This window comes from Agrilus planipennis, unplaced genomic scaffold, assembly GCF_000699045.2.
Source record: "Agrilus planipennis isolate EAB-ADULT unplaced genomic scaffold, Apla_2.0 scaffold17, whole genome shotgun sequence".
NCBI lineage: Eukaryota > Metazoa > Arthropoda > Insecta > Coleoptera > Buprestidae > Agrilus > Agrilus planipennis.
In genome coordinates, this window is record NW_020439021.1 from 1,667,368 (window position 1) to 1,692,639 (window position 25,272).

Consider the following 25,272-nt stretch of genomic DNA (forward strand, 5'->3'; position numbering starts at 1 on the left):
GTAATAAATCAGCAAATGCGTTGCGAAACTGTCTCTCACATTTTGAGATTTAATTTCAGAATAAATTGAGTCACAACATTTGAATATTACATTAATAGCTGGAATGGACGTATTTAATTATTACCAACGGTAAAATAAGATATTTTTTGATACATGCATCATGGACGATGCTTAAGACGAAAAGAAAAAAGTTAGAAACGTATGGGATGTGCTGTTGTAGGCGGAAGATAAAAACATCGTGGGTTCCTTCAATTTTATTGAATAATGCAGAAAATTGATCTTCTGATACTTAAAAAAGTTTGCTAAAGCGTATTATAGCGTAAGACAACACCTTATTTAATTTTTATACAGTTTTGGTAGCGGTTTTAGCGTAATTAAACTAATTAAAGTTACTGTGTAAATATTGAGGGTCTGACTTACCTCCCGTTGATTTCCTACATTCAGTACACGTAATTTAACTTTACCGATCTCGATCAAGTAATTTATGGTAACGTAATTTATTCAAGATTTGCCAGAAACTTTTACAAATTCTCGCAATTTCCTTCCACGCGGAGAAGTTAGATGATACACATAATGAACCAAGGTTGACAGAGGCTTTGTGAAATTCATTTCATCAGAAAAGACATGTTCATTGCTATTCCACCTTCGAAAAAGTAAAGGTAGAAAGTTTTTTTTTCAATAGTCAAAAAAATGACCGACGTTATTTAATAAGAAAGGAGAATATTTCTCGTTGCTAAAAAAAAGTCAAAAAAATGTTTCTTATGTCAAAAAATGTTTCTTGGAGTGGTCACATAAAAGTGTAGAAAAGTTCGATTTCGCGGTCGGGCCACTCGTGCGACCAATACGTCACAAATGTCAAACTCCCACGCACAACGGCCTTAGAACGGAATTAAAACAGTATCAGTTGAGTTCAAGTTTTAGTTCGTAATTAGTATCTGACTATATTACGTAATGATTGTACAAAACAGTACCTAGCCCAGCCTAGATTGTACCACAATAAGCAGCATGTTACGTATACCTATATTATACCCCCGAGATAAAAATGTTCAGTCTCTCAGTGTCTCTGAAAGCGAGACTCGAGTCTCCGTCTCTCATCGAGTCTCTCTGGTGTCGCTGAATGAGACTGTCAAAAAAACTGTTTAGCGTCTCTGAACGAGAGTCTCGAGTTGCTCGTAGAGAGATCCTCATTTCGTATCCAGTCTTTGAACGAGAGACTCGAATCTCTCAATAAGTGGTGTCTCGATAGACATGGTTAAAATTTTCTAAGTTCAACATATTTCAGAGATACAGTCTTTCTACGAGAGACTCGAGTCTCTCAATTTTTCAGTTTTATTCATTCAGTCTCTCTGTGAGAGACTCGAATCTCTGAATTAACAATTTTATCGTTCGAGTCTCTCACACAGAGGCTATGAGAGATCCATAAAAACACCTAGGCAATAACTGAGAGACTGTGAAAGACTGTGAGAGACGCTCTCAGAGCCGCTGAAAGACTAAAAGACTGAAAATTTTTGTCTAGGGCAATTGGAAAGGTATTTTTCCATACATAAGCACAAAACGAATCCATTTGCTATTTTATTTTTAAATTTTTTATTTAGAACGTAGTACCGATAAAAAAAATATATACGCCTTTGATACTAACCTTTCAAAAAATTCTCTGTCGATATGATTTATTTATAAGGATTCTGTTTTTAAATGTAAGAAACGGAATATTAAATGACTTTAGCTTTTTACGTTGTTAGTTTTATTGAGTTTCGTTACCACATTTGTATACTTTTATATAGGTGTATATATATATAAATATACCTCACATCAAAAAAATGGGCCTATTATTTTGAAACCGTTTTGTTCATTTTTTTGTAAGATACAGAAAAAGCATTGCCGTTTAAACGGTAATGTCGATAACGTGTTATCGCAAAGACCCGCCATAAATGTAAGCTTTAGAGAAAGCACGTTTTAAATCGTCTTTTCTTATCTGATACTGTACACACATTTCTGAAATTTCCGTCTCAAATGTTTTACCGAAGTAGTTCATCATTTAACCCCCAGGTACAACAATGTAACTGTGAATATGAATACGAAAGGTTTTCAGGTGATGTGGGTAGGTAGGTAGCTATTAATATTAAAGAATGAGTTTAACTTTTCCATTTTCTCAACTTTTCATTATTTACCGTTTCCGAGTCAATTTAGCTAAATGTATTACCTTTTCTGTGGCAACAGTCAGTAATAACCTAATTACCGTTCTCATCGAGCTTTTTGCGAATGGAAAGCAAAGCAAGCACTGAAGAATGCTATTAGTTTTTGGCGGGTAATATCACTGTATAACCTTTGCGTGATATTTTAAAGAATATTTTCGCATTGTAAACGGTTCTCTTTGACCAAACTCTACGTTTCATTGTTTGCCAAATTATTAGCGAGTACAATAGGAAATTCTTGATCAGAAACGTGCACCGCAGCCTCTATAACACTCGAATAGTTGACCTACTTTGACGCGACAATTTAATAGCACAACTCTCACAATAAAGTCACGATTATTGTTCCTATTTTAACCTAATTAGGAAACTCACGATAAAATTAATATTCACTCTATCAGTGACTTATATATATATATATAAATTCTAATTAAGAAGTTTGATTTTGAAGCACGAAATTTCAATTTGAGAAACCTAAGTATTGTGTTATCTGCATATTATTTCAGGAATATGAAGATGAATTTTTATCAAATGTCCTAAACTTTCCCCGAGTACCATCAGACATTTTGTGATAGTTGATAATTGAATTTCACAAAAATTCTAACGTATTCTAGAGTCAATATAGCAAAGTTTCCCAATTCAAATTTCATTTAAAATTCGAACTCAGCAATCTTTAGATTTACGTCCAACATCTAAAGTTAGTATGTACTTTAGTTCTAAATGCCTTTCAAACTGTTTAACATCATTTAACTGAGTTTGCTATGTCGCATTTCTATATACCTACAAATGTCGATTAAAATGTAGTGCGTACCTAGTTACATTGTGAATAGATTAAGTGTATTTTAGTATTATAAGAACATATGTAGGTGTTTTAATAATTTAAATAAATGAAGGCGCGGTAGATTAATTAGTCTATTCACTACAGTGCAACAAAACGCCAGCTACCTTAATGTCAAATATATTTTGTGATAATTTGGCTAAACGTTTAATTGGCAGGATTTAAAATTAAAAGTATTGAATTATTCATGCATTGAGTGACTGTTGTAATATTTTTTTTAATTAAAATTCCAGGAATTATTCGTCTGAGCGAGTAATCTGGCACCCCATTAAACTTATCAATTGTCGTGTCGTAGATTAATTGTAGCACCGACATTGGCAACTGACCACCAATCTATATTTCAACGGTTCAACTTTTGGGGCAGGGTAAACCGGGGTAATGTAGAAATATAACCAGTAAAATGTTAGACTTGATAGTAACAATATCAATCAATAACTTCTAGTAAAACCTCTGATAAAGCATGTTATTACGTTATTTATTTAGACAATGCTTTCGATTCCATTTGACAGCGGCTATTGAAACTTACGCGCTAAATCTCCGTCGAATACTGAAAACCCCTGGGTTATAACTGTCTCCTAAAAATAGGGTACGTCTGTCGTATTTATCTCCAGCTCCGATAATTAAGTTAACGACTACTTACCGATTTTATTTATCGAAAATAAATATATATTTATAGTTCACTTCAGTACTTCAGTAAATTAAAGATACAATAATTTCAGAAAGAAAACACATATCAGTTATGAAATGATTATTTATTTAATTTTAAAACGGTTAACTACCTTAAAAAATTCAATGTTTGGAAATTCGTGTGCGTCTAGCTTTTTGATGCAATCATCTAGAAAAAATTTAGCCGTTGGGAGGCAATTGATGTATAATTAGGAGGGAATCCGACATACCGAAAATTTTAACCCTAATTAAAAACAGGTAAAAGGGAGGGAACTAGGCATTATCCTAAAGGACGGCTGTTATTTTACCTAATTATTATTAATTGTACACTAATTAATATAATTACGTAGTCAGTGCCAGCTTTCTTTACTTCATATAGAATTACCTAGTTAATCTTTTGATTTTATTATTCATTTTCTAGATTCTTAAATTCGTCGGTGAATATTAATTTTCCAAGTGACAAAATGATGTTGAAAAGCAATTTCGAAATAACGCTAATTTTGTATATCATTTTTCCTAACATGAATACATTTAACAGTCACCCTTAATCCCAGGGTAATGAAAATTTCAACTTCGATTTGATTAAAGCGTGTAACTCAACGAATTTTAATTTCATTTACATGTAAGGATTATGAAGATAAAAAGCTCGCCTGGTTTCGTTATCCTTTTCAGCATCCTATTTTATTATGTCGTTTTGGCCATAAAATTCAGCTCATCAGCTTCACAAAAGAATGTTACATTTGCACTTATACATAAAATATTTTCAACTTTTTGCTTGAATCAGTAATCGTAAACGTTTTTGCGTTTGTAAATAAATCCTTTTTGATTGAATTAAGTTACAGACTGAAACATAATTGAAATGGTAGTATTACTTTACTTAATTTCAGTTCATGTAATCACTTGAAAGGCTCTATTATAGTATATCCTATTTGTATTTTCTATAATAATCCGTTCTCTGATTTCTCCATTTTTCACGTGATTCCAAAAATCGACTTTCGTGTTTCGTATTAGAAGCAAACTCACAATCGGCTTATGAAAATAAATCAGAACACGGGTAGGTGGGCTTCTTGACGTTAAATAGATTATAACAGGTGCGATCGTACTTTCTGCTAACAGTTTTCGTCTCAAGTACTCGAATTAACAATACTTAATTATCAGACGCAATTTGAATGTGAAATGTAACTATGCAAATCACCTAAAGGAAAAACAACAGTTAAAATAGCAGAAATTAAGATCGAATCCCTAAAGATCGTCGCGTAGAATTAGTTACGTAATTGGGGGCTTATTTTTAAAAATATTCTATTATATTTGTTATTGAAGTGAAACTTCTTTACGCACGGTAGGGTAAGTTCGTTTCATGCGAGTTGCTATGTAACGAAATCATGCAACGGATGTCCTACCTCTACTCGGTCACGTAGTCGAGTTCGTAGTGGGGATCGCTTGAGCCGTGAGCGCGCTTCAATGCAACGTTCGTTACAGCCAACTACGGCATGTATGGTGTAAAATTTAAATACATAGTGTACAGATAATACCATTAAACCAATTCCTTAACCCCTATCCCGGTACGTTTGTGTGTTTGAAGACGTTTCACTTCAGTAGCGTGTTGTATAATTACACATTGTATTTTTTTTTGTACCATAAAGAAATGATAAGACGATTGTGAAATATTTTAGCACTATTTACATTTGAGTAAGTTAGTCATGTCGCTTCCTTTGTGTTGTCTTTTCCTACCGTAACTTTATGATGAGAAGCAATAGAATAAAAGCATTTTCATTTAATTTTTTCAAGTGCCTAACGAAAACTTCTGAACAAACAAGTGAACATACCAACCAGAATATAATGAAAGCAAAAATCAATAACCTGGTAATCTTATTGAGACATTCCCATTCTCTGTTCCTACTTTATGCAGGCCCGAAAATTGTTCGAAGAAGAGCGTAAATGTCAAATTTGTTGAACTAAACGTGAAGTCGGAGCTGACATTTCTGGAATCCTTCAAGAGAAAAGAAACGGTCAATTGCTCCCAGAAAATATCTTCCATTCTCGGGAATTGAATTTCTTATATATTTAGAAAAGAATTTCTATACTTTTCATTTTGACATTTCTGAACAATAGGTTTATTATTATTTCATGTGTATTTATTTATTACTAACTCTATTTTTATCGTATTCTGAAACTGAATCCTAAAAAAAGTTTTGTGTTCTTTTTACTTATTTCGTGTAGCCAGTATTGTTTTGGTCTTGTTAATGACGTTTACCTATTTTCCGAGGAATGTGTAACTTTTGAAACAGTTATTTGTTGAAGGGGAAGAATGAATTAGATAGAAGTTAATACAACACACAATCAGTAACTACAGCCGCAGTCGATGTAAAAGTTTCTCACTAATTATGAGGTCGTTAATGTTTGATAAGGTCCTATTTAGTTAAGGATATCGACTTGTCAAATTAAAACCGTAGTGTAGCAGCCTATATTTACCCAATCGAATATTAAGTTCATGGGCAGGGACCTGTCGAACTGTTTAGTTCACATCAGCTCTCACAGTTGTTTTAATTGTACCATGCCGTGTGTTAGTTATTCGTTGAATGCTGTTTCACAGTAGCAAGTAATTTAGTCTATCTAAGGCGTGCTGATGAGATCCAACAAGATAGCAATCGCGATCCATGTCTGACAGTTTGGGCACAGTGATAGACCACTCTTGACTCCGTGGCAAATAGTTTAATGTATAATTGCGTTAACTAAGTTCTAGGACGTATAATTTGTTAATTTTTATAATTAGTTATAATTAATACAAAGCTGTTTCAGGACTTCTAAGTATAAATTTTATAAAAACGCTTTCAAAAAAAGATTATTCTAGACACGCTTAAAATTCTTATAAACTTTTATGAACAATTTTTATACTTATGGGCCTGCTGTAGGAATATTTTAATGTCATTGCGGCATTTTTACTTTATGTTCCTATTGTTTCCAATTCTTACGGTTAGGGAAATGTAATTTTCATGGACTGAATCGAATATTTGACCCTGTATTTTGTGAGTAGGCAGAGACATGCTAAAGCGTTCATAAAACTGAAAGGTTACTTCATATCGTATCGCCAGCCTGCTCCATGAATTTTCACATTTAAATGCGAATGGAATTTAAACTTTTAATAAAATTGCCCGCGATTTTCATAGCTAAGGTATTTCAAAAAATACTAAACCTTTACGATAGACGTACCATAAAACCGCGATAATAGTTTACTATTTTGATAGATGTCAAATCTAAAGTGTTTTTCATGTAAACGCATTAAACTGTACATTAAACACCGAAATAGTATTAGTCTTTATGATCGTTTGTGTTTCGAAAATCCCGGAAAAACTTTTTGATTTCCAACGTAGTACATAAAATTCTTTAGTTATTGTTATTAGTGGATGAAATTGGGAAAGTTTTTTATTAGAACTCATTTTCTAAATAGGCAGACACGAAGGAAAGGATATTTTAAACTTTATGAACTAGCCGTATATGTACCTATACAAACTCAAACACAGATTAAACAGCCGCTACTTAAACTGTAGTAAAACTTGCAAAAACCTTGCTGGTAATAAATTCATTATTTATCGTTGTTTTCTGGATGAAGTGTTCTTATTCACCGAGTCGATTCTTACTTCATTAAGAAGTTACCTTCGACTAGCGAATAATTAATTTAACTACACGTTTTATAGCTACTTGAATTTCGTAATTTCTGGTCTTGAAAGGATAAATCTTGGCTTTCAAGAAAACTTTCGTCGCTTTTTTATTAAAAGGTAATTTTCGTTTTATTAAATTAATTGTAAAATAACGTGTATTACACCTACAATGAATAGTAAAAAAAAACCTTTCTGGTATTTCGTTCCCACCAGCTACTAATGCTACTCGTATATAAACTAAATTAATCAATTAATATTAAAATTAATAAGGAAAATTTGTTTCTGCTATCACTCCCTCGCCGGGAATCGAACCCGGGTACCTGATTGTACGCACCAATACTAATAAGCTGCGTGTCCTTGGAGTTGGTGCTGAGTAGGTACTGGTGAGTAAAACGAGGGGCCCGGGTTCGAGTTACGGCGAGACAGTGACATGAACAACAATTTTTTTTACTCATTTACTTGAGGTTATCTGTAGTAGATAAGGTTAATTAAAAAAAAATAATAATTCAGTAATGTAGACATATTTTACTAAATTATATTATGCATAGTTTTATGTTAGTTACATGATTACATTACAACTAATTTCTACATATTTTCTAGAAAGATCCAGAAAAGGGTTTCGTTTCTTCGGGTTGGTTCTGCACATGTGGTGAGTGTACGAAAAATTCTTATTTGTGTAATGATTTAATAAAAACATAAGTATCATAATTTTAGAACAATAAATTTGTTGCAATGTGGTGTGTTATGTTCCCTGTACCAAATTAGAAAGGAGTAACGATATTGGCCGTGGACGTTTATCGGCCCATTTAGAGAATTGTAGGCAGAACTCGTTACCCTTAAATATTAACCGTTATAACATTGCCGATATGTCGGACGTCCTACGCTCGACAGTATTTTCGGTCCTTTGTTTCCCTTTAACTTTTAAATGGACCCGTCTATTACTTAGAAAGGCCCATTTTTTTTTTCAACGACACGTTCCATTACAGTTAAACGACCAAGCAATATTTTAGCAAGTATGATGTCGACGTTTTACAGTGCCCGCAACTAATCCCTGAGGAATAAAAACAAAAGAAATTTTGATATTTTGTGCAAGTGCGTCATTTTCTCATGGTTAACAAACCTAATAACAAAAAACAGCATATGGTTTGAATTTCTAACAAAATGTAAATAAACCAGTGCTGCGTACGTGAACTATATAAATTTGTTTATCTTTGAAAACAATCGTACGATATTTGTTTATTGCTACTTCATTCTGAAACATTATCTATTTTTAGCGTTCCATATCTTCTATTATGAAAAAAAAAACTGAACCCTTTTTACTGGATCGTTTTATTGTCAGTCTGTAAGCTGTAAACCGTAAGTGTTTTTACGAACATCATTACTTTCTCATTCTGTGGTAAGTGGAATCGTTGAATAAATTAATTTGTCGTCGATGATTATTAAAGTGCATATATTACTAGTTAAAAAAAGAAACTACTAAATTTTTTTTCTCCACCTGGTGATGGGATCGCATGTCGCATGGCGAAGCAATAAAAAAAATGTAAAACTGATGAATTTTTATTATCATGAAATTATTACGTGATATATTTGATTTCCCTGACTTTGACATTCTTTTTTCAGTTATCACAAGCAAATATGGTTCAAATTTACTAGATAATTGACCTTTACGACTTATTCGAGTATATGAATGGATATATTTTGATACATTTCTTGATTTTCTAAAATTCCAAACGCGATTAGACTGAAAATTCACCAAACAAAGATTTGATACATCAAATGACATGCTCTGAAGAAAATTTTTCATTTTCTCAAAAATTTTGTCGTTGACAAATCATATAGCGTACCTAACGGTCCGATTCTCTCTTTCTCGACCGGAACCTACATTCCGATTTCTTTTGACAATCGGTCCTGTTCCTCCTGATGGCCAACCAAATTAAATTTCCCAGCATTCCGTTAGAATTCCCAACCGCTCCTTTCTCGTTACAAGCCAGACGTCGTAGTTCGAATGCTCGACAAATTCCTCACCAGTTGATTCGTCCATGATTTATGTTTCCTGGCCAGAAGATCGATATTCATTTTGCTCGCCCTTCGTCGTCTCAGCTTGCCATGAATCATTATCGCGTTACATCTTCATACATTCATGACGTGTAGTCGGTGTCAGCTGAGAACCAGTTAATGAGAAACATTGGTACAGAGGTGGGAATACGCACATTGTTTGCGACGAAATGTGTTTGAGACCGTGGGAGAAATTCCCACTCGTTAATTTAGAAAAACAACAATTAAAACAGTACTCAAAGCAGGTGCTGTGGACACAATCCTTCAAAGAACCCCTTCAAAGGACTTTTCTCTGGAATGCATGACTAATTTCAACCATTAGCAGCGTCTCCTTTACCTTCTCAAGATTTAAAACAAAAGGATAATAAATATATCAGTTGTTTTTGCCAGTGTCTATTATGGCAATTGTAAAACTCTTAAACAAATGCGCTTCTCAAGTCCTAAATAGATCTTTATAGAGCCTTTAAAATGGCTATTGTTTTTTATTAACTGAGCTGTGTTTATTCTAGTAATTATTTCACGTATGTACTTTTTGTATAAAGAATCAAATAAATAAATACGAAAGAACCAAAACATGGTAGAAACGCTATGTTTAAGACGGTTCGAAGTAAGTTAAGTTTTAATTTTAGAATGTAGCATTTTGTGATTTCTCAAAACAAAATCGCCAGAAAGCTGAGATCAGGATCGTATTGACCTTATTGATCTACTATTTAGTTATTTGCCTTCCTGAAGTTGTCTATAACTAAGACAGTAATTTGTTCGCTGATCCAACTAATCGTGTGAAATTATATTTACATGTTTTCTCTTATCGAGGGCCCTCTAGCTGTTAACAAGGTTCCGTTTGATTACAGTTACATAGTCCCAAAAGGATTTTACCGGTTCGTTATTAGATAATTAGATTAGATAACTGTAAAGGTTTCGGGCGTCCGCAAAATTCAGCCGCACATCGTTTAACTTTCCTTTTAGACAAGTTAATACTAATACTTACATCAGCTAGTTACGGATTGTCCAACAAAATATAAATTGTGCTATCTTTCCAACTTGGGAAAGGTGATTTATAAACGGATTTACCTACAAAACAGAAGGCGCAATAGTCTTCGAAGGTGTCAAAAAACTCACAAAGTACCTAGGTAGATTGCGTTCTTTTGTTCTGTAAATGATTCAAAGATAAATGACAAAGATAAAGTTTCTCTGACTAAATAAAGAAACAAGAAAGAAGAATTAAGGGCTAATTGTCAATTAGAACGCGTACTAAATTAAAAACTATAACTTTTTTTTATAAATTCAAAAAATATTGGGAAAGGTGTTAAAATTACATATTAAAAAACTCTGAAATAAGAACATTCGTAATTATGGATCATATAAGAAATAATCAATATAATCAATTTGTAACAGCGAAAACGATTAAACCCTACATAAATTTGTTAAAGTATTTAATTATTTATTGGAATTGTTCTGAAATTGTTATACATAAGTATGAAGAAAGTAATTATACAACAGTGCTGTTTGACTAATTTTCTTATTTCGACAACTTGTAATAGGTATTAGCCCCTTTAATAATGCTCCTTATCGATCAAAACATTTTCGAGTACCTAATCTACATTAAAATTCAGAAACACATTAATATTTTACCGTTGTTCATGCAACTTTTCACATTTAAGCTTTGTTCTTGATGAAATTATTTACATTAACCTTTAATTTCCTTGTAGGATGTTGGCAAATCTTTTTAAACAATTTAATAGAAGTTCTGACTTTAAAGCATTTATGCGTATAGCTTTTATTGTATCCATGTTACAATAAATACTATAGCTTAGTAAGAAGAAAGTAAATGTGACAATTTTATTACAGACTGTGCCAATTCTGAATGTTCCAACTATATAAATGCTATTTATTCGCTCTGTAGGGTTTTCTCTTGTGTCCAATTAACATTATTGCTAAGGCGTTTTCTGTACTAAGCATCGCACATTGTATCGCACTATGAACTCGCTTTTAAGTTGTCTGTTGTTTACTATCTGTCGAAAGTTATATCTTCTCAATTCAAAATAGCTCAAAGTTATATAAAAAGTATCACAAGAAAAACATTTTACGTGAAATCAAATCGGATACGGAATATGTGACAACAAAGTAACTCCTGATGCAGGGCATATTTTATAATGCCTTGTGAGAAAAGAAATTCTTGACAACTATAAAGATGATGAAATGTATGCAGATATGTGTATGGATAAAAAAGTCCTTTCTGAAATTCTTTAGATGCTTATAAAGGAATGCCTTGTGACATTTAGCCGATTCAAAAATGAAGGCAGATATACTCATCCCTGAGCCAATAAATAAAAATAAAACAAAAATTCTGGTATGGAAGGGAAGAAAAAGTACGGAAAGAACGAATATAAATATAGGAGACGAAAAATTAGAAGAAGTGGCTAATTTTAGGTATCTAGGAAGTCAGATAAGTCAGGACGGAAGGAGTAGTAGCGATATAAAGCAAAGGATAGTGCAGGGATGAGTCGCCTTCAATAAAAAAAGTCACTTCTATGCTCGCGAACGGTTAATTTATAAATTCGAAAAAGGTTGTTAAAAATGTATGTTTGGAGTGCCGTGCTGAACGGGTGCGAAACATCGACAGTGGACGCGGCGGAAAAGAAAAGGTTAGGTGCATTCGAAATGTGGTGTTACAGGCGAATTATGAGAATACCGTGGATAGAGAAGGTATTAGAAAGAATAGGAGAAAAGGGGACTTTATGGAAGTCAATAAGAAATAGGCGAGACAGGTTAGTAGGACACCTTCTCAGGCATAAAAAACTAATCAGAGACATATTAGAGGCAGAAACGGGAGTTAGAAGGAGTAGAGGTAAAGATTAGATTACTGTTCGCAAATAGTTAAGTATGTGGGTTGTTCTAGTTTTAGGAAAATGCGAAGATTAGCTCAGAATAGAAAAGAGTAGAGGTGCGTGTACAACCAATCTTAGGAATTTCACGAATAGATAGTCATTAAACTGTATATTTCTTAAAGGCATAAGCGAGGATGTTTATGTTTTAATGATTTCTAATAGTCGATTTTCCATAACATACGTGTATTTTGTTGCAAATTCAATTTCGAAGCAATTATGTGCTATAGATCTTTGTAGGCACGGTACAACTTCAAAACAATTTTCATTAACTTCTGTGGATCTCTTGCAAGCAGGCACTCATTAAAATCGTTTTTAACGAGATGGAGGCAAATTTCAAGAACTTGTTGAAACTCCAATGTACCATAAATCTCTATCGACCTCTGGACTAAAAGTTAAATTTATCTCAACAGTGTGTGCTTGTAAGTTATAAGCACATATACATCAGAGCCGGGTGCCGATACTGACAAAATGTACCCGGATATCAGATATAGATACCAGCAATACTAGATACGGATGATTTTAGTTGGGAAATTTATTTTAAATCGGGATACATCTTTCCGGATAATAGATGCGAACACCTTTTCTATTGAAAATCCTTCAAGAAATTCAAAGAGAAAGTTAGTGTAGGTAAGTGTAAGTCTGGTTCAAGAAAATATGTGTATAGACAGGTACAAATGACATTTGAAGGAAAGGACGAATACCTACATCGAATTTTGAGTTAGAAAGGGTAGACTAAGAAAAGGGATATAAAAATAGAATAGACCCTTTTTAATGACGAATGGAGCGACACACGAAGGATTATTCAATTTCGAAATCAGTCTGGAAAAATAGGCAAGTATTTGCATAAGAAACATTCCGTTTTGTTATTGTTGTACATGAAATTTCATTAGTACCTACCCATCTAAATATTATAAAATAATATAAATAATAAAGATCCATTATTAGAGTTCTCATGCTTGTTACTTTCTTATGAAATAACGTACAGTTTCTGCATTACTACGTGGCACAAAACTAATAAAATTAGGCTGGTCGAAGGAGGGCGCTGAGAAAGGAATAGCTAGGGTTCACATAATGCTGTGCATACGACTGTTTACCAGGGTCGTGAGGTTTCTAATACCTCTTACAGGACTTACAACGAATGTCATCTTTGAGATATTATTAATTAACTGAATTTGTTTCTTCATTGTTATTACGAGGATGGGTGAAATGGTTATTGCTTTTGTTTTACATTAAAACGCGAGAATAATATTTGAATTCTATGTAACTAAAATGCATACCGACTGTAGTTATCTAGTTTTAGAAGCCCAAGTTACGTCTACGCTTTGGGAAGCTTTAATCGTAAGGGTTTCGCTGCAAATAATGCATATAAAATATATGTATGTAGTAAATAATTAATAGTAGAAGGCTTTACTTGTTGAAACTCCATAATCAATTAGAGGGAACGAAAATAAAATTTCAAAAATATGTATTAATTGTTTACAACAATTCTTTCACCATAACATTGACTTCTTCAGGCGAAGATATTCTGATTAAAATCATTACAAAATACTAGAAGTTTACAAATTTTATGGGGTGGGAACAACAAGAGGGAGAGATAAGGTAAGCCATCAAGTTTTTGAAGACAAATTTAAAATTAATAATGGAAAATGACCTTATTTAAACCAAGCTGAAAGTCTTTATATTAATAAATACAATAGACTAAATATTTTATACTAAATGATCAAATATATGTAAATAGTTCCCCATTATTAAATTTAAATTTGTCTTCAAAAACTTAATGTCTTATCTTACCCCTCCCATTCGTTATTCCCACCCCACCAAATTTTGTAACAATTTTAATCGAAATATCTTCACCTGAAGAAGCCAATATTATGGTGAAACAATTGTTGTCAACAATAGATACATATTTTTTAAATATACCTTCAATTGATAAGTATGTAGTAAAAGGTCTATTTAAAGTTTATCAAATTTATAGCGATAGCACCTTTAGAATGATCGAGTATCATATTTAATATTTTACAATAGACTGAGACTGATTGTCAAAAATCATTTCCCTCGGATTCAATTTAAAATTTACTGCCACGTTAAGGGCAATAAAATCGTCGCCAGACTTTAATAAGCATTTAGAGACTACATATACCGAAACGTATCCGAACTGGAGCTATCTCTTCTATAAATTCAATTAACGTGAAAGATAATTTGTGAATAATAATCATCGTCTGTCCCTTCCAAAATAATCCTTACCTGCGCCAGGGCCAAATAATCATCTAAGTTAGTAAACCTAAGCCACAAAAACAATCGGCTGAGTTACGACAGGATAGTATGGACGTGTGCCGTATAGTGGCTTGCCAAGTGTTATAAGCATAACGAGATTAATTAATTCTTAGGGATCTCTTCAAATATTTGATGGCTTAAAGGATTGTAATTATATTTTATCCGTTTACTTTATAATATAAACCATATAGACCGAAAATGAGACACGTTTTGGAAGCTATATTTGTAGTTGTATTCTTCAAACGTCATATATTTCGAACTAACTACGAACCAATTGTTTGTACATACATAAAAGATGATTTTAAAGAAGCAAAAATATCAAAAAACGAAACAACTTTGTAACTAGATAATTTTATTCAAATGTTATTCAGTGCCAGTACTTGATTTTTCAAGAAAAATTGGCTTTTTTGTATGTTAGATTTAGTCTGGAATACAAAATAGTTGAGATAAACTACTCGTTAAAGTTTTATTGCAGAATTTGTAATATTTATCTCCCTATTTTATTTCTTTTGGTTGCAGTATTAAAAAGTAGGTATAGGTACTGTTTAAAATTCATGTCATATCTTTACAACTTTAGTAAAGTCTGTGTTTTAATTAATTCAACAATCAAAATACAGATTAGCTTTACTGTACAAATACATCATTTTATCTTTTCAAATTTAAATTTTATGGTTTCTTTAATATCGTCCTGTTAATATAAGAATATATGATGCATCTCTTGCAATCCATCGAATAGACCCTTCTTGAAACTAACTGCTTTTCTTTCAAAACTAACGAAGTAAAAACTGAATATAGCAAATAACATTGTATATTAAGCTCCAAGCTTTACAACATAAAAAACTACATATGAAGGAAAGTGTAAAGTTGTTGTAACCCATATTTAGTTAGTTAATTAATAACAACTGGTGCTACTTTGTAACCTTTTTATTTTATGTTACCGCACTTTTACCTCTAGGTACAAATTAAAATTTGAGCTTTAGCAGCAACTTGTTGAATATTAAAATTACACTTTTGTTAGGCAGGGAAAGAAGTGATTAGGCAACTGCGGTAAAGTTTTATGGAGCCAAGAGCTTTTAAAAAAGATTTAACAACTTAACACAAATTTTTTATAACTATAAAAAGACATTCTCTTTCTGTGAACGAGGTAATTAATTATGTTCTTATGTTTTACTAGAAACTACCTATGGGTGCAATTTTTAGCAAATAACGAGAGCGTATATATCTTTCTATTAGTGCATTGATTTTATTTCAAATTATTTAATAACGAAATTGACACGTATCCTCATAAATATTGTGTAACTGTACCAGTAGCATAATCCAATGAATCAGTATTTGAATTAACTTTATTTTATATTTTCATAAATAGTCGACGTAAATATGTATCATTGGCTATGACAATACGTAAAATGTGGTTGAATAATAGTTTACACAAATACAGTTTTTGGTTTTGTGTAAGCTCATGTGTAAGTCTATTTAATACATTTAATTTTTGCCCTACTTTTTTACAGATACAATTAATATTTTTGTCGAAAGTGAGTTTATCATTAATAATTACACCCAAATACTTAATTTCATTTTCTAAATCTAATCTAGAACCATTAATATGAATATGAACAGGATTCTAGTTGATATTTTTGTTTATGATCAACATAACTTTGGTTTTTCCAACAATTAATTTTAATTTATTTTGGCACAATTTCTTAAATAAAGTATTTAAATCATCGTTTAATTTAATAAAACTATTCTGACTTATTACAGTAATTCAAAAATGTTTATGAATTATTCAGTTATTTTATCATATATTATTATTATTATTGCACAGAAATAATTTATTTTCTACGTTAAATATAGATCTATGACAAACACTTCGGATTAACCCTTCACTTGCTATTAAATTCAATAACTAACTCTAATAATAAATCGAGTGTTTTCTCTGCGGTAAAGGCTTTGAAAGAAAATTTATCACTTTCTTAAGAGCGTAGTGGAAACTTTAAGACTAAAAGAACTCTGAAGTACATAAATTACTAACTTGAAAACTAAAAGATAAAAAAAACGGCAAAGTTAGAAAGCAAATTTTTATGTTTAACCATCAAGAAATAATGAAATTATCCTGTGCGTGTTATATAAGTATAAAGAAAACCTCTATATACATTCCTAATTACTTAAGATTTAAGGTTACTTATCGTTATAAGTTACAGTAATAATTACCCAATCTGATAAATTACAAAATAAGTAAAAACAGCAAATTAAATATTTTTTGCCGCATTGTGGGTCCATCAAGATTAATTTAATGGTTATCTTTGTTACAATTTTCCGTCTAAAATTTCAATTATGTAATTTGTATAGCCCGTTAAATATTACTATCTCGAATATTTTCCGACATTCATTTGCAATAAAAATAACTGCTCATTTATAAAACAGTAAAAACATAAACTTCAGTGGTTGAAATCAACGAAATCATTGATTTAGCTTCCTGAAAATTAAATACATTATGTATGCAGCAAGTATATATTTGCAATTGGTGGTAAAATTTGAATTGTAGAAATTACTGCCAGTATGCTGATGAATTTGTTTATGTTTGAAAATTTAAAAAGTTATTCAGTAGATTTCATTTATTACGACCTTGGTTAAAGCGACCATTTTGCTATAATGACGTTGAATGTATAAATCCCTTGAATTTAAAACATACTTTAGTACAAAATTCATGTGGCTGTAGCGACTTCGGATGTAACACCGAGATCGGGTGTAGCAACTGTTTTTCATGAATCATTTGTAACAAATCCTTAGTAATCCCATGCAGATATAGCGGTCGGAGTCGGCCGCCAATGACACAAAGAGCTTTTTTATCTTTTAGTTACCGCTTGTTTATAGATGCTAATTAAAATGGTTCAGTTACAAAGTAATATTTTGAGTAGCAACTGTATTTGGTAAACTTTTGAATAAATATGACTCCTAGGTGTACTTTTACTGTTAAAAAAAGGCGGAAATCGTTTCAAAATTGGAAAATGGTGAAAACTATACATACGTGTCTGTATCTCTTTAGATTTGCCTGTAACGACTTCCGGATATAACGACGAAATTACAGTGGTGCCTTCGTCGTCATTATACCCGAAATCCACTATACATAATATTAGGTAAACCACTGCCTATAAAATTTAATAGGAAATTAGGGGTAGGTATAGTTTATTATACCTATTGAAAAATAGGAAATAAAACTTTTTTATTTACTTTTTCAGGTATCAATATTTACAATACATTTAACGAAGGATATTTAAGGAATACATATTTTAAAAGATCGAATTGAATTAAGTATTAATTTTTAAATTTAAAGTCAACTCAAATTGAATTGAATTGAATTACTAAAACAAGTTTTACATCTACTCACTCACTTGATGAATTTTCAAAAAGAGATTGCATTACCAGCTTCTATGCATAATGTCTCTTTGGTTTTTTTTGATAAAGAAAGAAGCCACGGGAAGTCGCAATCCTCTTCCGTGAAGCTCGTCGTAACCAACGGTTTAAATTTCCCTATTAAGTGCACAAGCGGCACGAAAAATTGCACGGTTTATTTTACGTCTGTAATGGCGGTTTGTAAACTTTGGCTACGTTTTTATTTTCCATAGACGTTCCCCACTTAGCAATAAAAGCTCTTACAAAGCATACATACGCAATTCAAAATAGAAAATTTTATACTAAAATAAATAATGCTAATACCTTTAATACATTCCAGCAAAAGAATAAAGTCAATCTAGTATTGAATTCAATTCAATTTGTGGTTGATACCGCAGTATTATTACCATATTGTAAGAAGGAGTTAGAAGACAACCTTAAATAAAATATAAGTTTATAAAATGAATATAAATAAAAAAAAGGAAAGTAAATGTAGGGTGAGAGCCAATATGAAAATTGAAAACGAAAAACGATATCTACAAAGTCGAAATACTCAGGATTAAAAAAGTAGTAAAACATGAATCTACAAATAACATTGGGTTAAGTCGTCCTAACAAAAAGCTATCACTTTTGAACTTGACACTCCTAGACAAAATATTTTCAGTCTCTCTCCAGTCTCTCAGAGTCTTTCAGAGTATTTCAGCGTCTCTGAGAGCGTCTCTCACAGTCTTTCACAGTCTCTCAGTTATTGCCTAGGTGTTTTTATGGATCTCTCACAGCCTCTGTATGAGAGACTCGAACGATAAAATTGTTAATTCAGAGATTCGAGTCTCTCACAGAGAGACTGAATTAATAAAACTGAAAAATTGAGACTCGAGTCTCTCGTGAAAGACTGGGATCTCTGAAATATGTTGAACTTAGAAAATTTTAACCATGTGTATCGAGACACCACTTATTGAGAGATTCGAGTCTCTCGTTCAGAGATTCGAGTCTCTCGTTCAGAGACTGGATACGAAATGAGGATCTCTATGAGCGACTCGAGACTCTCGTTCAGAGACGTTAAATAGTTTTTTTGACAGTCTCTCTCAGCAACACCAGGGAGACTCGATGAGAGACGGAGACTCGAGTCTCGCTTTCAGAGAGAACATTTTTATCTCGGGTTGTTATTGATATAGTATAAGTCACAGACATTTTAATCCTGAAACTGGAAATGTTCAAAACTCATTGTATATTTACAATTCATCCAATAATTTATCAAACACCATCTCCAATTAATATTCTGATCAGTTGCATTTAAAATTCAAATGATTTCAATTTATGTGGTAACGTAATTCTAGCTAAAATCGGAATTATTCATTCTGGCAATGTCGATAATGTTTTCTTTATGACCTCACTCAGAGTTTCCTTTTGGTGCTGTCGCATTTTTGACACGAATAAATTCAAGTAAGAAACTTTCCTATTGCATTCGTAAAATGCTGTCTGCGCTACGCTGTGTTTTTATCGACCGTTGTCAGCTAGAAATCCTCAAATATTTAAAGGACAACAACGCTCACAGAACGAGATATTGTCATAAATACTTCCTTTTGAACTTCCGAACACAAAACCCCATTCGAAATGCTCTCTGCTCGCTCGGTCAAGAAATATTTCAATTAGAGATCGAGAATGCATTTCTTCGATTGTGTAAAGAATGCTTCTGCTTTGAAGATATCTTAGATACTTCCACTAGTCTATACTAACTCCATTATGAATTAATTTATTTGCTGAACACTCTTTCCAGGAAACTCTCTTACTTTAATCGATTGGCTCTATTGTAAACAAATTGATATTTTTAATATAACATTCCATAAATAAACGAAAAAAATCATGCGTTCCAAGGCAGTTTAATAACGTAGAATCATATGAAGATTCTGTTGTATAAAAACTCCGTACCTACTGTAATTCTTAGGCTTTCAAGGCCGGCGTAAGTAGTATAGCTATAGAGATACTGTGACACTTCGATGGCCTGTCCATCCTCAGTCCCTTACGATGACCTCCTAAGCCACCTTGGAGGTCATTCTTCAGCTGAAGAAGTTCTTAAGAGCCTCTGGATTGTCCTCATAGTTGGCGGAGAGCCTGTATGTATGTATGTGTGTGTGTGTGTGTGTGTGTGTGTGTGTGTGTGTGTGTGTGTGTGTGTGTGTGTGTGTGTGTGTGTGTGTGTGTGTGTGTGTGTGTGTGTGTGTGTGTGTGTGTGTGTGTGTGTGTGTGTGTGTGTGTGTGTGTGTGTGTGTGTGTGTGTGTGTGTGTGTGTGTGTGTGTGTGTGTGTGTGTGTGTGTGTGTGTGTGTGTGTGTGTGTGTGTGTGTGTGTGTGTGTGTGTGTGTGTGTGTGTGTGTGTGTGTGTGTGTGTGTGTGTGTGTGTGTGTGTGTGTGTGTGTGTGTGTGTGTGTGTGTGTGTGTGTGTGTGTGTGTGTGTGTGTGTGTGTGTGTGTGTGTGTGTGTGTGTGTGTGTGTGTGTGTGTGTGTGTGTGTGTGTGTGTGTGTGTGTGTGTGTGTGTGTGTGTGTGTGTGTGTGTGTGTGTGTGTGTGTGTGTGTGTGTGTGTGTGTGTGTGTGTGTGTGTGTGTGTGTGTGTGTGTGTGTGTGTGTGTGTGTGTGTGTGTGTGTGTGTGTGTGTGTGTGTGTGTGTGTGTGTGTGTGTGTGTGTGTGTGTGTGTGTGTGTGTGTGTGTGTGTGTGTGTGTGTGTGTGTGTGTGTGTGTGTGTGTGTGTGTGTGTGTGTGTGTGTGTGTGTGTGTGTGTGTGTGTGTGTGTGTGTGTGTGTGTGTGTGTGTGTGTGTGTGTGTGTGTGTGTGTGTGTGTGTGTGTGTGTGTGTGTGTGTGTGTGTGTGTGTGTGTGTGTGTGTGTGTGTGTGTGTGTGTGTGTGTGTGTGTGTGTGTGTGTGTGTGTGTGTGTGTGTGTGTGTGTGTGTGTGTGTGTGTGTGTGTGTGTGTGTGTGTGTGTGTGTGTGTGTGTGTGTGTGTGTGTGTGTGTGTGTGTGTGTGTGTGTGTGTGTGTGTGTGTGTGTGTGTGTGTGTGTGTGTGTGTGTGTGTGTGTGTGTGTGTGTGTGTGTGTGTGTGTGTGTGTGTGTGTGTGTGTGTGTGTGTGTGTGTGTGTGTGTGTGTGTGTGTGTGTGTGTGTGTGTGTGTGTGTGTGTGTGTGTGTGTGTGTGTGTGTGTGTGTGTGTGTGTGTGTGTGTGTGTGTGTGTGTGTGTGTGTGTGTGTGTGTGTGTGTGTGTGTGTGTGTGTGTGTGTGTGTGTGTGTGTGTGTGTGTGTGTGTGTGTGTGTGTGTGTGTGTGTGTGTGTGTGTGTGTGTGTGTGTGTGTGTGTGTGTGTGTGTGTGTGTGTGTGTGTGTGTGTGTGTGTGTGTGTGTGTGTGTGTGTGTGTGTGTGTGTGTGTGTGTGTGTGTGTGTGTGTGTGTGTGTGTGTGTGTGTGTGTGTGTGTGTGTGTGTGTGTGTGTGTGTGTGTGTGTGTGTGTGTGTGTGTGTGTGTGTGTGTGTGTGTGTGTGTGTGTGTGTGTGTGTGTGTGTGTGTGTGTGTGTGTGTGTGTGTGTGTGTGTGTGTGTGTGTGTGTGTGTGTGTGTGTGTGTGTGTGTGTGTGTGTGTGTGTGTGTGTGTGTGTGTGTNCAATGCAATTTTAATGGATAAAATGGTCAATTTTTCCGTGCAGTACTGTACGGATTATACGCCCTCACCAGGTAAGAGTTTGGCCGAGAGTTGTCTCCTTTCTTTTCTGGCCTAGTGCTGTTCTTTTCTACTTTGCGCCGGTCAAACTAAAGGCCACATTGCTAAAGAAACTAAACGAACTATAATAAACATACAATTCCAAGGAAATTTAGTGTTGTCATGAGCAAAATTGTTCTTGGTCTTGTATTCTTGGTCTTGATCATTCGAAAATGCAAGATATATGATTTAAATATTCATTTAGTACTTCTTTATTAGCTGAAATAAAAGCAAAATAATTCCGTTATTCGGAAAGTGTCTGTTGAAGCTTTTATAATATCTGATATAAATAATTCTTCAAGTAAAAACGCTACTTGGGTGGGTTGAATGAGGATTATTGATTCACGGATTTATTGTTAGCATATGGATTTAAATAGTGCCAGTTATATTTTGATCTAGAAGCAATTCGTAAATGTGAAAACCTTTTGTTTTATTTCACGCTTTGCCAAGCAGCATCAGATAACAAAGTTTAATTCTCTACTTCCTTCGTAATGTTTACGTCATCTAAAAATTTCTGTGTCGTTACGAAATCCATAACTTTCCTCAAACTCTGTGAAAAGATTGAGCTTCATCTGTTGTTACATAAAATATTTTGTCGGTATGAGAACCACAGATGTGGAAAACGGTGATATGTAGGTGTGTATAATAAGAAGTAGGAAGGTAGTGTGATACCTTATAAAAAAATTATTCGTCAACATACATATTAATACGAGAATGTCAACATATGAGACTGGCAGAGTGGCATAATTCTCCCCTCTTGATATGTCATTTACTTAAAATATATATTTATATATATATACACGTGTAGTAAACATGTCCATATATAAACAGGCACGTAGTCAAGTGCTTTGACGTTGTATTTTCTTTTCTTATAAGTCTCTGCTGTCATGTCCCATGTAGGAACTGCCAAAGTTGACGAACGGGTGAATTTTGGCTCAATTTTGACTGAACGGAGTTCTTCGAAGGCATACGATATTACCATCGGCTTAATAATCTTGGGTCAGTTTTGGGTCAACTTCCATTGACCGTGGACTAATGTTTTATACTTAAATTCAAATAAAATGGTATCTAGAATGATTAAATAACTACTATAATCATTATTCTTTTTATTAANAAATACATCATTTTATCTTTTCAAATTTAAATTTTATGGTTTCTTTAATATCGTCCTGTTAATATAAGAATATATGATGCATCTCTTGCAATCCATCGAATAGACCCTTCTTGAAACTAACTGCTTTTCTTTCAAAACTAACGAAGTAAAAACTGAATATAGCAAATAACATTGTATATTAAGCTCCAAGCTTTACAACATAAAAAACTACATATGAAGGAAAGTGTAAAGTTGTTGTAACCCATATTTAGTTAGTTAATTAATAACAACTGGTGCTACTTTGTAACCTTTTTATTTTATGTTACCGCACTTTTACCTCTAGGTACAAATTAAAATTTGAGCTTTAGCAGCAACTTGTTGAATATTAAAATTACACTTTTGTTAGGCAGGGAAAGAAGTGATTAGGCAACTGCGGTAAAGTTTTATGGAGCCAAGAGCTTTTAAAAAAGATTTAACAACTTAACACAAATTTTTTATAACTATAAAAAGACATTCTCTTTCTGTGAACGAGGTAATTAATTATGTTCTTATGTTTTACTAGAAACTACCTATGGGTGCAATTTTTAGCAAATAACGAGAGCGTATATATCTTTCTATTAGTGCATTGATTTTATTTCAAATTATTTAATAACGAAATTGACACGTATCCTCATAAATATTGTGTAACTGTACCAGTAGCATAATCCAATGAATCAGTATTTGAATTAACTTTATTTTATATTTTCATAAATAGTCGACGTAAATATGTATCATTGGCTATGACAATACGTAAAATGTGGTTGAATAATAGTTTACACAAATACAGTTTTTGGTTTTGTGTAAGCTCATGTGTAAGTCTATTTAATACATTTAATTTTTGCCCTACTTTTTTACAGATACAATTAATATTTTTGTCGAAAGTGAGTTTATCATTAATAATTACACCCAAATACTTAATTTCATTTTCTAAATCTAATCTAGAACCATTAATATGAATATGAACAGGATTCTAGTTGATATTTTTGTTTATGATCAACATAACTTTGGTTTTTCCAACAATTAATTTTAATTTATTTTGGCACAATTTCTTAAATAAAGTATTTAAATCATCGTTTAATTTAATAAAACTATTCTGACTTATTACAGTAATTCAAAAATGTTTATGAATTATTCAGTTATTTTATCATATATTATTATTATTATTGCACAGAAATAATTTATTTTCTACGTTAAATATAGATCTATGACAAACACTTCGGATTAACCCTTCACTTGCTATTAAATTCAATAACTAACTCTAATAATAAATCGAGTGTTTTCTCTGCGGTAAAGGCTTTGAAAGAAAATTTATCACTTTCTTAAGAGCGTAGTGGAAACTTTAAGACTAAAAGAACTCTGAAGTACATAAATTACTAACTTGAAAACTAAAAGATAAAAAAAACGGCAAAGTTAGAAAGCAAATTTTTATGTTTAACCATCAAGAAATAATGAAATTATCCTGTGCGTGTTATATAAGTATAAAGAAAACCTCTATATACATTCCTAATTACTTAAGATTTAAGGTTACTTATCGTTATAAGTTACAGTAATAATTACCCAATCTGATAAATTACAAAATAAGTAAAAACAGCAAATTAAATATTTTTTGCCGCATTGTGGGTCCATCAAGATTAATTTAATGGTTATCTTTGTTACAATTTTCCGTCTAAAATTTCAATTATGTAATTTGTATAGCCCGTTAAATATTACTATCTCGAATATTTTCCGACATTCATTTGCAATAAAAATAACTGCTCATTTATAAAACAGTAAAAACATAAACTTCAGTGGTTGAAATCAACGAAATCATTGATTTAGCTTCCTGAAAATTAAATACATTATGTATGCAGCAAGTATATATTTGCAATTGGTGGTAAAATTTGAATTGTAGAAATTACTGCCAGTATGCTGATGAATTTGTTTATGTTTGAAAATTTAAAAAGTTATTCAGTAGATTTCATTTATTACGACCTTGGTTAAAGCGACCATTTTGCTATAATGACGTTGAATGTATAAATCCCTTGAATTTAAAACATACTTTAGTACAAAATTCATGTGGCTGTAGCGACTTCGGATGTAACACCGAGATCGGGTGTAGCAACTGTTTTTCATGAATCATTTGTAACAAATCCTTAGTAATCCCATGCAGATATAGCGGTCGGAGTCGGCCGCCAATGACACAAAGAGCTTTTTTATCTTTTAGTTACCGCTTGTTTATAGATGCTAATTAAAATGGTTCAGTTACAAAGTAATATTTTGAGTAGCAACTGTATTTGGTAAACTTTTGAATAAATATGACTCCTAGGTGTACTTTTACTGTTAAAAAAAGGCGGAAATCGTTTCAAAATTGGAAAATGGTGAAAACTATACATACGTGTCTGTATCTCTTTAGATTTGCCTGTAACGACTTCCGGATATAACGACGAAATTACAGTGGT

The 25,272-nt window shown here is 33.0% G+C and overlaps 1 protein-coding gene across 1 annotated transcript in view; it reads left to right on the forward strand.

Annotated features, from left to right (window-relative positions):
* LOC108744364 (somatostatin receptor type 2) overlaps positions 1 to 25,272 on the forward strand; it is a 163,515-nt gene that overhangs the window by 70,904 nt on the left and 67,339 nt on the right. Inside the window, exon 2 of the mRNA XM_018480080.1 lies at positions 7,953 to 8,001. The gene's annotated coding sequence lies outside the window, so the exon portion shown is untranslated. The remainder of the gene's footprint in view (positions 1 to 7,952; positions 8,002 to 25,272) is intronic.